This window comes from Carassius auratus, unplaced genomic scaffold, assembly GCF_003368295.1.
Source record: "Carassius auratus strain Wakin unplaced genomic scaffold, ASM336829v1 scaf_tig00215416, whole genome shotgun sequence".
NCBI classification, from domain to species: Eukaryota; Metazoa; Chordata; class Actinopteri; order Cypriniformes; family Cyprinidae; genus Carassius; species Carassius auratus.
The window spans coordinates 569,350-585,155 of NW_020528079.1; the positions used below are offsets into that span (position 1 = coordinate 569,350).

Below are 15,806 nucleotides of genomic sequence, written 5' to 3' on the forward strand. Positions count from 1 at the left end.
GGGTTCCCATACGGTGACGTCACCGCAGCATCGAAGTGACCAATCAAAGGGTACATCTCAGTGACGTATGTAACCACGGTTCCCTGAATAGGGAATGAGATGCTGCCGTTCGGGCCATTCCGTTCCTTGATAGCATTTCCTTAGTATCATGAAATCTGAGTGTAATAGCGCGCAGCATGCAGGTATACTATGCTTACGCATGGATAAGGGCGCACCAAGCGCTATTTGGCCAATAAGATTAGCGGAATGGTACAGGGCTTCAGACATTGGTCACACCAAGAGGTGTTCCCATACATTGACGTCATCACAGCATCTTGTTCCCTATTCAGGGGATTGTGGTTACATACGTAACCAAAATGTTTAGTTGATTCAATGCTTCGAAAATGACTTGAAAATGACTAAAACTGCAATTCATTGACTGGCCACTAGAGGCTGGCTCCAAAAGGGAGTCAATCCCATAGACTCCCCGTGTTAAAATGGCCAACTTTACAGCAGAAAAAAATATTTTTACAGCCTGGTACAAAAAGTGGTTTTGGTCTATATAGCAAATTTTGCCCTTCATGACAACTGTGAGGGGGGTGAATTTCTTTATAACTCATCCGTTTAAATTATATTATGCTTTAAAATTCAGCATAATTAAGGGCGTGGCCACTTGAGTGACAGGTGGATAGCCGCTGCTGTCAACAATGTCTTGCTAGGTGGGCGTGGTTCCAGAAACCAGCTCTTTGCTGCTAAGATGGCGACTTGTTTATGGGTTTAAACAAGCATTGTTGAAACCACTTTACCTGATTAGTATTTCAATCTCCACGCGTTTGCGCTGATGCAACTTCCTCTGATGATTTATGACATCACAGGTTAGATGTTTTCCCGCCATTTCCTCAATGAAATGGGAACTGTACAGATATTGTGGGGTTTTTTTAACCATAAAATAGATTAAAATTAAACGTGATATGTAACGTGATAATGACCTGCTGACTGTACATTATTAGGCTATCCTTTTATCACACTATACTGTGGTTATGCAAATGGTAATCATCCTGCAAAAAAAACAAAAAAAAAAAACAAACCTTGTTACTATAATTTTACTATAATAAAACCATGGTTAATTTTTGTAAGAGATTGTTCAGAAGTCAATGTACTTTTTATTTGAATGTTAACACAAGAGAAGAAAAGATTCCAACTACCATTTTCATGCCGAAAAGCCCATCTGGTATGCTGCCATGGTGAATTATCCAGTTTATTGGTCATACAAAATAATTTAACTATTCATTGCTGCAATAAGAATCAATTATTCCAGAGATCTGCACAATTACAGTTTTCCCATGGCAAGGCAAAAATATGAATGATATAATCTGTATTTTACAGATTAAAGTCAGATGCCTACTTCAAAACTGCCTTTCAGAAAACTGCAAATCATTTTTTTAATTCTTCAAAGACTGTAGGTTTTCAATTCCATGTTGGCTATAGACTGTATTTGGGTTATTCACCAGACTGATACTGCCTGATACATTACTCTGTAGGGCTTCTAGCAAAAGAATTATCATGTACTTCAAGCCACTTTAATAAGCTTCAAGAGTCCAGAAGGATCTGCCAACAGTAAACGTGCCGTGAATCACAACTGCGCTCTGTCTCCCTCGTGTCTTCGGCAGGCGCAGGCACAGATGCTGTGTATTTCACCACTAAGGTGCATCCCTGGTGGATGAACTCTGAGTCACTCCGCTTCTCTATTTTGGAAATGCAGTGCTTTGCCTGTTGCCCAGATTAGTGGCATTCATTCACTCATTAACATGCATAACCCACCTCCCTCCCCCACCCGTCTCTTAGTGTTTTTCTCTCATCTTTTTTTTTTTTTTGTTTAATTTTTTTCTCCTGTCATTCTCAAATGAATGCATCTCTTCTCCCAGGAAACCATGATGCAAGGGAGGGCAAATGTGAATATACTTTCACCCAAATGTTCACCCAGACAGCCTGAGACTGGAGCAGCAAATTGCATGTTTAACATTCAAAACTGACACTCAGTTAAACAATAACACTGCTATCTATTTAGGCATTATTATGTTGCTGTGTATTTCTTGTAAAATGAAACATCTCACCTCTCCTGTCCTGTTTAATAGCCCATGTCAGTCCATTCAACAGACAACTGTGCCTAAACTCTGGCTCTGGATAGCCTATAATTTGGATTGATTATATCCACTGTTGATAGGCCACTCTGTACCTAATGGCTTTGAACCCTACATGAGTCACCATATCAAAATCACATAGGAATAGAAAGCCATAAAGTACAGTAGTGTTGAGTTGAAACAGGCTCTACACGTTTAGTTCTGAGGTGAAACAACCTTGAGACTTGCTGTGTTTCCGTTCTTTTATTACTTGACTGTTTTATTACTTGACTGTTTTTTAAACAGATTCTATTAAACCACTTGAGCCTAGTTGCAGTTTGCACAGAAGATTAAAGAGGGGGGAAAAAGACTCACATCATCTTGAATAATTAAACAAAAGAAAGATTATTTTTCATTTATTCTGGCTTGGGAGGATTAAAGTGTTTGTATCTCATTGTTCTTTTCAAAGTTTCTCTTTGGGGGAAATTCTGGGATTTCTCTTGATTTATGTATGGGTTTCCCTTTTTATTTCTTGCAGTAAACCTTCTGTGAATTCTTCATCACACATAAAGGGTTAGTTCACCCAAAAATGAAAATAGCCCATAAATTACTCACCTTGAAGTCATCCTAGGTGTTTATGACTTTCTTCTTTCATAGAAATGTTATTTTAAAAAATTGTCTTTGATATTTCAAGCTGTTTGATGCAACTCAGCGGGTGTTGCGTCGCATTGGTCCATGAGAAGTTTAATGAAAAGCTCATCCATTAAAAAAATATCTCACATGGCTCCGGGAGGTGGGGATTGTAGTGGACAAAGGCCACCTGTAGCGAATCGATGCTTTTTTGTAAGAAAATTATCCATGTTCAAAACTTAATCTAGCTTGTGCTCACAGCTGTAAAATGGAAGCAGTTCAGGAGAAATGACGTATGAGGTCAGCTTTGTGCATGTGCCAGTGAGTCTTGTGAAAACCAATGTTTGTTAACAGGAGCAAAGGAAGCAAAGTTTACTTACTTTAGCGAAGGGAAACCAGTCTCCTCTTTATACATAATTCACCCAAAACTGCTTTGTTTACAACTGTGAGCACAAGCTAGATTCAAGTGATTATAATGTTTTGAATATGGAAATTTTTCTTACAAAAATGCATTGATTCACTACAGGGGGCCTTTGTTCATCCCCTGGAGCCATGTGAGACACTTTTTTTCAATGGTTGGGCTTTATATTAAACTTCTCATGGACCGATGGAGTGCAACACCCGCTGAGTTGCATCAAACGGCTTGAAAGATCAAAGACCATTTTTAGAATAACTCCAACTGGATTTATCTGAAAGAAGAAAGTCATATACACCTAGGATGACTTCAGGGTGAGTAATTTAATTATTTTTTTTTTGGTGAACTGATGTGTTTTTGTCCATCAGTCTCCAAGGACATTCTAAACAATCTTTGATGAAACACTGTAACAATGCCAAGAAATAAAAAGGTACAGCACTAATCAAAAGGCTCTTGTGATTTCCACAGTGGCCCTGGTGAATGCTGAGGGGATTATGTAAACATTCAGTTTACAATTAGACTCCAGAAGTCTAGCTGACTTTCTGCCTCTGACAAAAGACTTTTTACATCACAGCTCAAGGGAGTTTAGCAGATTAATTAAACACAATCTATGCATAAACAGTTAAGCAAACTTGCCGTTCAGACTCTAATGAAATGCTTGATGAAAATGGCACATTATAATCTGTTTTGAGCTCTGTGCTTGGTGCTGTGATTTATTCAAACAAATAATTGAGTTTTTTTTTTAAATCCCAAAAGAAACACCAAAAATGATTGCTAATGTCAATGTTCCTCATATTAGAATCCATGCTTAAAATTATTATAATAAAAAAACTGAATTAAAATTATTTGCTTAGCATTCCAGATAGGCTGTGCGTTAGTAGTGTAGGGGAGAGCAGGGGCGTAAGTACCATTTTTCAGAAAAACTTCATTTTAAAAGATAATGTTGTATACAGAGATATATTTCTGCTGTGGCCAGTAACTCAGAAGTGTGGTCTAACAATACCAGGTGGTATTTTGTAGAAATGTAGAAAGACTAAAGTATAATTTCACTTTGAACATAAGTTGAACATTGTTTCTTTCGACCCCATCGGCTGGGACGAAAGTAACACACATGTGGGTCAAAAGTAACACAACAATATGAGCTAGATTTTTTTCTGTTACTCTTATTTTTCTTAAGTATACCTGATTGTGACCTTGTTAATAAATAACTGCAAACATATTTTGTCCTTTATCTTTGCCAAAAAAATATTAAATTAAATTTTCATATTTTCATTTTAAATTTAAGTATAAGTTTCATCAGATGTCTTAAAACCTGACTGTATTTTTTTATTGTAAATTTCAATGTATTTTTATATAATAATAAAAAAAAATCAAAAGAATGCACAATATAAAAATTTTATCACATTAGCATGACAAAAAAAACTCTAAACATAATATAACAGTAGGCCAATTTATGTTTCCATCCAGTTGTTTTTATGCATGAATTGAAAATGTGCATTAAAACATCTGGAAACACTGCAAATTCATAGGTGGAGGTGTAAAGGCTAAGATATGGCTAACACCTAAATATAAATGTGACATAGCAGCTGCCCAGAGAGAGATGTTCCTCTATGTCCAGAAACACCCTCTCAAAAACATCTGGATAAAACCAGACCTCTGTCTGTCTTTCTGACCCACACTCAGACATATTCTTTTGGTATAATATGACATAAACATTTGTAAGAAATGATGCAAGACACAGAAATTCACAATATAGCTTGCACTGGAACAATATAAATACTTTTTGTGACTGTAGCGGGACAAAAGTAACAACTGTTACTTTTGTCCCGACAGGAACTCCTGACATTTAAACTCGATTTAATTTTATATAAAAAAAGTTTGAAAATGCAAACTTTAGGATGTGTTAAAGCACTAAATAACCTGTAGATTGATCATTACTGTGACACATGAAACAAGAAAAACAACACGACTAATAAATAAAAAAATTACCGCTTCAACAATTTACTTTTTGTACTCGAAAACAGTTTTACGGACCTAACTTCTGGAATATGCTGTCATAGCTGGGAATGCAAATGCAGAAAGAGGCTCGGAGAAAATCGCTTAGTCACTTTCGTCCCGTGTTACTTTCGCCCCGGTTCTCCCCTATATTTCACAGTGACTCTTTCTGCACTTTATGTCTAGTGGGTGGCGTCAAGTGACTTGCTGCATCCCAATGTGCCTACTTATTCTACACCCTTAAAGTATGTACTTTTGGGTGGAAAAAGTACACACTAATGAGTGTCTAGAAGCAGAGCAGACAAGCTTTGGGACATACTATCACGACATACAACTGTGTTTAATACAATTGTGTTTAATTGACCGCTCTGTCACAGAGTTGCATGCAACCTGTCATTGTAAACTGCCCTGTCATCTGTCAATCATCTTGTCACAGTTAACATCCTCCATATTCCATTTCATTTAACTTCTTACCACACTGGAGTGAAAGGAAGTAGCTCATTGATCTGCCAGCTGTAGATCTTTATGCGGAGAACTCTGCTCATATTTTATGCATAATGATGCGTTTAAATTTAACGACCAAACAGATGTTTATACAATTTTACATTGCTGTTGCAGATGAAATATAACACAGATGACATTAAATACATTTTTCTTTACCAGGTTAAATGTTGATTATTAGTAACTCAAACCCCTTTGTCTAAACCTCTCTACTTAACCTTTCTACTTCAGTCGCGTACATCCACCATGTTTGTAGTTTTTTTTACAGCTTTTTATTTGTGTTTGTAGTTCTCAACTGAATAATTCGTCAAAGCGTAATGGATTGTGGGTATTAATGATGTTCTATCTACAAGATACAGGAGAAGCGCGTCAGATACTTAGCCTAATCAACACAGGGGAATCACAAACAAGTAATCAATACCACAGTATAAATATCACTGACCTCTGTCCATTCACGGTTTATCAGCATCCCTCCTCCACCCCATCTCCCCACTTTGAGTTCACTTATAATAGTAGGGAAGGGGGGGTACTCTAGGTTCGGGCCATTCCCGAGCTCTGTGCCCTTCCCCGGACTGCACGCCAAATACGCATACTATACCTCAGCTTATTATATTGTAAGCGTGAACTCGTGAATTAGCCATTAGAGTGTGCACAGATGCATACTTCAGATATCGACCTGAAATAGTATACCATCCAGTACTTTTGGCATACACTTTTCAACTTACTATGCTTTGGGACACCTTATTCTAATATCACATACTTTTTAGGATGGATAGTATGAACACTGGGACACAGGGTATGTTTTTAAGAATTCAGCAACTGTTCAATTCAGGAAGGAAATAAACAGCTCTTCAACAGTTGTAAACATGATGGCTTTCTTCTTTTAATGGGGGGGGGGGGGGTGCACGGTATCTTTGTTTCCAGGAAGAATGTTAAAGAACGCGACACACACTCCTGGAAATCCTGTATAATTCAACCAATCCGATGACTTCAAAACTCTTGAAGTGAATCTACTTTTGTGTGCCATGTGCATCAGATGTTTGGCCAACAGTCTGTGGGAGTGACATCTGAGGCTGAGACTAATTCATGCAATCAACTGATTCATTTAAAATAATGATTCATTCAGGAATGAAACAAATGACTCTTTACGACTGAGTCATTGAATCATTTTCTCAACTGATTAGTTTAAAAACACTGATTCGTTCAGCAATGTCAATACTGTGTGATTGTGGAATATAAGCAAGCTGTTGCTTTCTTTGGGACTATTTTGCAAGGCAAAATACAGACAAACTAACTGGTGTCTAAAATGTAAGTTAGTCAGTATTTTCTTCTTGTTTATTGAACTGCTCCATAAAGGCAATGTCAGTCTCGCATTTGTGCTGAGGGGTCTGAAAACCTGTGCAGTTGTCAATATCTGACTGCGACGGTTAAATGACAAAAGACTAAAGATGCTGGCAAAACAAATATGTATATGAATGCTAGCATCATATTTCCACAACATTTATTAGTTTAGAATAAAACAGTTGCTTATATTCTGTGAATCTCATATTGTGTGTTGCAGATTCCCGGTTTTGATGGTTGCATTTCTCTCTGCCTCTCTCTCACACACACACACACACACACACACACACACACTGGTTGTCTCTGCCCTTTCATCTTCATAAATATCTGGCAAAGAGCTGATTATAGAGAGAGTCTACACGTGTCATCAATTCCACTGTGTATCAGAGCTGATTAATATTTGATTAACATTTATATTCATAGCCTAATGTATTCTGACAACACAGTGTGGTCAGAATGGGAAAAAGACCTGTATGTGTCATGACAACACATCACAAACAATATTCATACTGCCATTGCATATCTTCCTACCTCATTATCTGAGCATTACACTTCGAATAGAAACCCGTCTCTGGATTTGATGAAAGTGTCTCTCCAAATAGACTAGAACAGATTGATAATTGGAGGAACATAAGCTAGCAATCGCAAATTTTAGCTGCAGAAATGCACAAATTTTTCTTATTTGGAGCATATGAACTATAAATTGCTTTTAACAGTTACAAAGGGGGGTTACATATGAACAATTTCCAAAAGCTAGGATATGTTGAGTAATATTAATTTGTTGCTTTGCCTGTTTTTGATGTGCACAATGCCTCCTGCCATTTAAAGGTTGTTTAGTAAAGCAATGATGTTTTAATGCTTTTGATTGGTATTCTTGATTGAATTTGCAGCGCAACACGTCTGCCAGTTACATCAGTCCACATTGCTGCTGAAAGCTTTTTAGGTTACAACCTGTCTGAGAGTTGCCACTATGGCGAGTGATAAAAATTCATCCTAGTGCTGAAAAAAAAATATCTGAATGATCTCAAGCTAAAAAAAAAGAGGTGCTAAAGTCTGATTTTGTGGTGACTGTGCTAAAAATCTTAATTCAAGTAAAGAAGGATTTTGAAAGAATGACAGTAATCAGTGTTGAGCATTACTGTAAGGTTAATGCTGTCTGCTTTAAATGATTGAAAATAATTAACAAATGTAACAAATTCACTAGAAATTTTTAAAAGTAATCAAATGTAATCAGTTACATTACTTTAATGAAGTCATTAAAATAGTTACACTGCTTATTATTACATTTGAATGAGTAACCCAGTACATTTCCAAAGTAATATTCCCAACACTACATGTAAACCTATTCAAAATGTTCTTATTTTTAACTAAAACTATTCAAATTATTTTCATTAATTGCTAAAGGATAAAATAAAGAAACATAAATGTTTTATATAAAAAAAAAAACATACAAATCTTAAATAAATGTAAAAAATGTGACCCTGGCCACTAACTGGAATAAAATAAGTTTAAGTTGAGGTACTAAAATTACGGAGCCCTGCACATGGCATGCAGGAAAAAAATAGTCCGCTAAATCGAATGTACGATTTACTAATTCATTCCCTCAATGTACTAAAACGTGCACACGATTACTATTGCATTCCATCTATTTACTGTTTCGTTCACTCGATTTATAAATTGTGACCACGATTTACTAATTTGTTCCCTCAATATACTAAATCGTTCGCACGAGTTGTAAATAATACTAAAATTTACTACAATTTTAAATTTAAAAACATTGTTCCATATTGAAAATAATTGTATTCATCTTTTTGATTCAAATGTAAGAAAATAAAGAATGTAGATCAGAAACAAGGCTATGAAAGCTGAATGAAAACCTAAAAAGTTGTGGTTCCCAGTCATTAGTGTGGTGGTACAATTTATATTTTGAATATCAAATAAATACTCCACACTTTCACTGATATGAGCAACAATGTGCATGTGTGAGCTCATTAAGTCTCTGGCAGTTAAGGCCGTCTCCCTGTTTCTGATGCTTATTCAGAGACACTAATTCAAATAGAATAACTAATGGCAACAGTAACAACTGCAGTAAATCACAGTACCATGGCTCTGTTGTTATATCTAGTAGGTGACAGGTTTAATCAAGCAGCAAACCTAGCCAATTAAAATGTTGTCAAGAATAACTTGTGTGGCAGATATACATAGAAATACAAATGTAATCTGACGGGATTGTTTCACATGCATTATAATTCAGCCTCAGCCTTACTCAGGCCAGTGAGTTAAATTAAGTGATTCAGGTTTATGCATTAGATATAACTCTTCACATTATAACAGACACATGCAATAATGATCATTATGCCAAGCTTGTGCAACACAGCAAAACTGTGTGTTTAGAGGCTCTTACGATATCTCTGATTGGAGTCGCTTCCAAATCGCTATAGAAATCACATCCTATGAAAAGTTGATTAGACAAAAACATTACAGTGCTCGGTCAAATGGAAGTTTTTGATGTAACATAAAGCACACTCATTGTTTGAGTATGTATTAAAAAGACATAATAAAGGATGCTTAAAACATTAAACATATAAAACAAATGAATAGCTCACCAGACTGAGGATGAAGGAATGGGAAACCTGCTGCATATGTTGTGAATAATTGGACAGAGAGAGCATGAAAAATCTAATTGCTTTAAATTTGGTTACAATGTTTCTGTGTCATGAAAGAAAACAACAAAGGAATTCAAACATTTTTAAATGGCACAATGAAATATGAAACAAGGGTGAGAACGGGCCCCATCTTTAACCAAGCCTCTTTCTTACTTTCTTCAATGAGTCCTTGTGCTTCAGTTTTGGCTCTGAGCCTTTGCCTCTTAGATGGAGAGCACACAGAGGGAGGGGGAGAGCTATTGTATGTGTCCCCCACTTCTCAACACTACAACTGCTATTTCAGTTACACAGACAACGCATGCTTCACTCTTCATACCCTCAGAAACCCTATTTATGTGAATTCTCTCATCTGAACACAAATGTGTTTATCAGCTTTCCAACAGAGAGATCAACACCTGTTTAAGGGCACAACATTTAAGTCTAGGGGTGGGAAAGGAAGACTGATCGGGTGACATTTCATGAGGAGGGGGGCAGATTCTCCATCGTTTTACCAACTGTTGAGAACAAAGCGTAGAAAACTACACATTTAAATGACATTAAAATTTTTATTGTGACAAAACTATATATATTGCTTGCTAACACAATGCTCTACCACTTGAGCTACAGGAACACTAATATATATATTATTACGTATTACATAAACATTAAATGAAACAGCAGCAAGCGAAAATTTATATACAATATAAAAATGTCATAAATAATACATATTCTACTATTCAGTAAATCTTTTTATTGTAAAAAATTTAATTTTATTTGTTCTACCAACTGTTGAAAAAAAGCCATTGCAATCTTCACATACATAATAACAACATCAGTATTTTAATTATGAAAAAACTATACTCTGATTTATACTAAGTATAAATTTACTATAAATGTAGATGCGTTATATTAATATAAATGTGTGTGTGTGTGTGTGTGTATATGTGTGTGTGTATAATAAATAAAAATTATTCTTACCAAACATTATGTTTCTTCCACAGTCTTTTCCTTTCTGGTGTCCCTTTAGGTGGGTAGAGGAGCACAGAGCAGAAGGGTCTCTGTGCAGGTGCTCTGCCTCTCTAAGGTGAATTTATTTTGCTTCTTTCTCTCTTTATTTCAAACTAGAATCTCTGAAACATGTCGTTTTACAGAAATCCCGCATATCTTCACTGAGAAATTGGTGAAAAATCAGACAAAAAAAATGGATATCACAAAATTCAGGAGTACATCTTCACAACTCTTCTCCTTTCAGTGCCGCTTTTCACAGAAACCTGGCAGACCCTGTCAAGAGGACAATATTTTTTTTTTTTTTTTTTTTTTGGATTACATAAGAATTCAGTAGTACATCTTCAGAACTCCCTTCCTTCTTTCAGGGAAAAGCAGAAGTGAGAGGGGAGGAGCGGAGGAATGGGAAGGCTGTCTCCATTCTCCTCTGCATCCCTCTGCCTTATTCTCACAGCCCTCCCTGCAACACACACACACTGCACAGCCCCCACCTCTTCCCCCTTCTTCTGCTCTGTCGAATAGACACACAAGCTTAGTTCATTACTATTCACTGGGTCCTTCTAAGACGCTCAATGCTACCCACAGAGGTAGTGTGTGAGGGGAAAACAGGCTTGTTGCATCTAATGTGAAATACATTGTCTCATGCTTCATCCATTCCAAAATATCAAAATATTTTGACGTAACACCTCCCCTCATCCAAAAAATGTGACGCAATAAGCAGCAATGTAATACCTTCCTTTGTCTGTCCTTTTTGTTGCTCATGATACACGATACGCGTATGTCCTGAATAAGGGAATGTCTTGAGTCTTATCTCAAAGTTCCTCTCCAACCATCTTAAAATGCTGTATTATCCCATTCACTGAATCCCTCGTATTACCCCCAATCTTTGTTTTTCTCCCATTTTCCCTCTACTAGTGTTTGCAGGGAGTGATCTGTCTCGCTTGGCTAGAGAGCTGGCAGCCGGGCTGAGGTTAGGAGAGAGAGCGAGTACACTTAAGTTAGCCATGTGATTCCTCCAGCACACTCAACTTCACCAGCCACTTCCCCTGACGAGCTGAGTGCCTCTGGGCTCTGCACTCGGTTCGATCAAGTTCAATAACTTTTTTGATGTAAAGCTATGAGTTTTGAAAGATCGAGTGTAATGCATGAAAAAAAGTGTGACAGAGTGTCATTGAATACCTGTTCTGTCAGCTTGTGATTCCTGTGTGTTGATGCAGAAAAAAAGAAATGTTTGTTTGCAAATTTTTGGAGATAATTCTTTGTTCGTGTGTGCCAAATTCCTGGCAAAGACGGAACGCCCCCTCTTACTGTCCTGCCACACGTTGTTGACTGAGGAGTGAAATGAGAGAGGATATCCTTTAACGAATGATCTGGTCCGTTCGGCTTGGTTGGTGGCACCAATAATGTTAAAGGGTTAGTTCATCCAAAAACGAAAATTATGTCATTAATAACTCACCCTTATGCTGTTCCAAACCCGTAAGACCTCCTTTTATCTTCGGAACACAGTTTAAGATATTTTAGATTTAGTCCGAGAGCTCTCAGTCCCTCCATTGAAGCTGTGTGTACGGTCTACTGTCCACGTCCAGAAAGGTAAGAAAAACATCATCAAAGTAGTCCATGTGACATCAGAGGGTCCGTTGGAATTTTTTGAAGCATTGAAAATACATTTTGGTCCAAAAATGGCAAAAATGACGACTTTATTCAGCATTGTCTTCTCTTCCGTGTCTGTTGTGAGAGATAGTTCAAATCAAAACAGTCTGGATATCCGGTTCGCGAACAAATCATTCAGTTCACCAAATCGAACTGAATCGTTTTAAACGATTTGCATCTCTAATACGCATTAATCCACAAATGACTTAAGCTGTTCACTTTTTTAATGTGGCTGACACTCCCTCTGAGTTCAAACAAACCAATTTTCCTGAGTAATGCATGCACTCAAACAGTACACTGACTGAACTGCTGTGAAGATGAACACCGAGCCGAGCCAGATAACGAACAATAGACTGACTCGTTCACGAGTGAAGAACCGGTTGCATCGGTTTTCGGATCACCAGTAGTTCTTTCGGACAGTTCAATTCAATAAACCGGTTGAAGAAAACATTTCACCGGTTCTTTTAAGCTCGACGTAATGGCGTCATTTGCGATGATTGCTCTTGATTCAAGCCTTCGGTTTACCTGGGCTCATAACATTAGCACAGAATCAGTTCAGAATCAATCACCAAAAGAATCAGTTCAGTTCAGATCTGCTGTGTGTCAGTCTGCTTCACGCTGAATCACACATGCACAGTATCATCAGCTCCTAGGTTCACGAATCGGACGCATCTGACAGAAACGGTTCTTCACTTGTGAACGAGTCAGTCTATTGTTCGTTATCTTGCTCGGCTCGGGTGTTCATCTTCAGTTCTCTCTTCACAGCAGTTCAGTCAGTGTACTGTTTGAGTAAATGCATTACTCCGGGATATTGGATATTGGCCACATTAAACAAGTTAACTGCTTAAGTCATTTGTGGATTAATGCGTATTAGAGATGCGAACCGTTTAAAACGATTCAGTTCGATTTGGTGAACTGAATGATTCCTTCCCGAACTGGATATCCAGACTGCTTTGATTTGAACTCTCTCCCACAAAAGACACGGAAGAGAAGACAATGCTGAATAAAGTCGCGTTTTTGCCATTTTTGGACCAAAATGTATTTTCGATGCTTCAAAAAATTCTAACTGACCCTCTGATGTAACATGGACTACTTTGATTATGTTTTTCTTACCTTTCTGGACATGGACAGTAGAACGTACACACAGTTTCAATGGAGGGACTGAGAGCTCTCGGACTAAATCAAAAATATCTTAAACTGTGTTCCGAAGATAAAAGGAGGTCTTACATGTTTGGAACAGCATAAGGGTGAGTTATTAATGACATAATTTTCATTTTTGGATGAACTAACCCTTTAAGTCTCTTACAATAAACGAATTGTAAGATCTCTGGACAGAAACGACTTGCTTGCTTGGGGTTGAATGACTATTCAAACTTGCATGCGTTGGTTTGAGTGGCCTAATTTAGGATACCACTAAAAAAAAGTCAGCATGAAATGAAAATTCAACTCATGCTTTTTCTTAATGATCTTATTGTGAACGAATCATCCATGGGCCCTTCTGATTAAATCAACTTCTGCAATCATTAATTCCACTTAAATCCTGTATCTTTCTTACAACCGACAACAGGCACAAGAACCAAGTCCTGTCCTTCATTTTGTGTGTTTTTTTGTTTTTCAATAATCCATTTCACTTGTTTGTATGTCACAATATGGAAAAAAAGATCTGTTGATTCTTTCATTACATTGTACTTTAATGTGAATAAATGTAATTAATTACTCACTTTAATGTTTTCTTTTGTGTTATAGACAAAAGTTATGGCCTCTCTCTTTAATATACCTATAATAAAAGTGGTTCATAAGACTTGTGTACTTTCTTACAAAGGCATAAAAATGATTGTGTGAGGAAAAGATGGAAATGTAAGTTATTAAAGACATATGCCCTGGCTTTGCTCGTCAAGTTTGTAAAATTTTATGAGAGCTGAAGTGATTTATGAATGAATCATTCTTTTGAGTCAGATTTTTTGACTCAAAAGAATTAAAAAAGCCATATGAGTTTGGAACAAATGAGTGTGAATAAATGGTGACCTATTGTTCTTGATCTATTGCAATAACATTTACAATTATCTTTGGTGGCAATTTAATTAAAGATTTATCTCACCCTCCATATGTTCCAAATCTGTATGAATTTGTTTTCTTCTGCTGAACATAAAAGAAGATATTTTGAAGAATGTTAGTAACCAAACAGTTGCTGATAGCCATTGTCTTCCATAGTATTATTTTCTATACTATTACCATCATTCTTCCAAATATCTTCTGTGCTTTAAAGCTTGACAAGCACTGTTTTAGCACTCACAAAACTGCAGGTTTGAAACAAACCTAATCGCGATTAATAAATCATTTTGGTGAATGAAATTCACCTGGTAACTTTCACATAACTGTCATTCACAAATCATGAAGTCTTTACTGTTTTTTCAATACTATGGATTTGGACTATTTTTTACATGTTTTTTCACTTACTGTGGCTTCTTGATTATTTTACTTTCTTTTATGTAAAGCACTTTGAATTACCATTGTGTGCGAAATGTGGAAAATAAACTTTCCTTGCCTTGCCTACTGTATAGTAAGAAAGTAAGCATTTCCAGAGACCCAGGGATGAAGTATTATTTGTATTAGCTAGTGCTAGTCAAAAGCAGGTGGTATTAGGGCGGGACATTCTCATTCTAGAGCACATTTATTGAAGGGAAATTTTGACAGATCCATAAGTGGAAGACCAAAAAAAATAAAACCATATATTTTACATGAGCTAAAAGTGCATTTAATCAAAATTGAAGGCCTGTTCACACCAAGGATAACAATGCTCAAGAAATAGTTAATCTTTTTTGATTATTATTATTATTTAAAAGAATAGCTAAGTCCATACCGCGACTATATTGTTAAAAGCACAAAAGAATAATATAGTTGGAATCACTTTAAATACAAATTTTCTCTAGCCGATGCAGCCAATCAAAATACACCAATTTTAAAGAGCTCAAGCATTTAAAGTGGCAGATGAAAAAACGTTACCTTTAAAAGTTATCTTTATAGTTATCGTTCTTGGTGTGAACACTGGCATATAGATGACCTGGAAGCTCAAAGCAACACGACTTAAGCTCTTTAAGTACAGAAGGATGCTGTGCACTTATCTAGTGGGAGTTCATTTCTCTTCCCTCTCCCTCTCTTCTCCCGCTCTCCCTCTTTCTCAGCTGTCAGTCTGGTCAGGTCCAGTCTGTATGTAGCTCTATTTTAAGCGAGGACACCGCCGGGGGGAGAGGAGGAGGAGCAGGGGAGGATGAAGGCTCCAGGGGCGAGAGGGTGTCGTAATGAAAGACTTATCAGCAGACCAGAACACCCGTCCAGACAGTCTATGAGATCAAGCAGCATGTCGATTTTCATATCCATCCATTGACACTCATCTCACATATCAAAACCGACAATAATTATCCAGGCCTGGAGCTATAATTATTCATTATCCATCAGACGTGCTGGTAATCTGTTCATGGCTTTACGATAGACTCGCTGCTCAAGGTTATTTGGAAATGATGATCA

At 36.9% G+C, this 15,806-nt stretch overlaps 1 pseudogene; it reads left to right on the forward strand.

The window, feature by feature from the left end:
* LOC113094700 (major facilitator superfamily domain-containing protein 4B-like) overlaps window positions 1-15,806 on the forward strand; it is a 29,749-nt pseudogene that overhangs the window by 6,097 nt on the left and 7,846 nt on the right.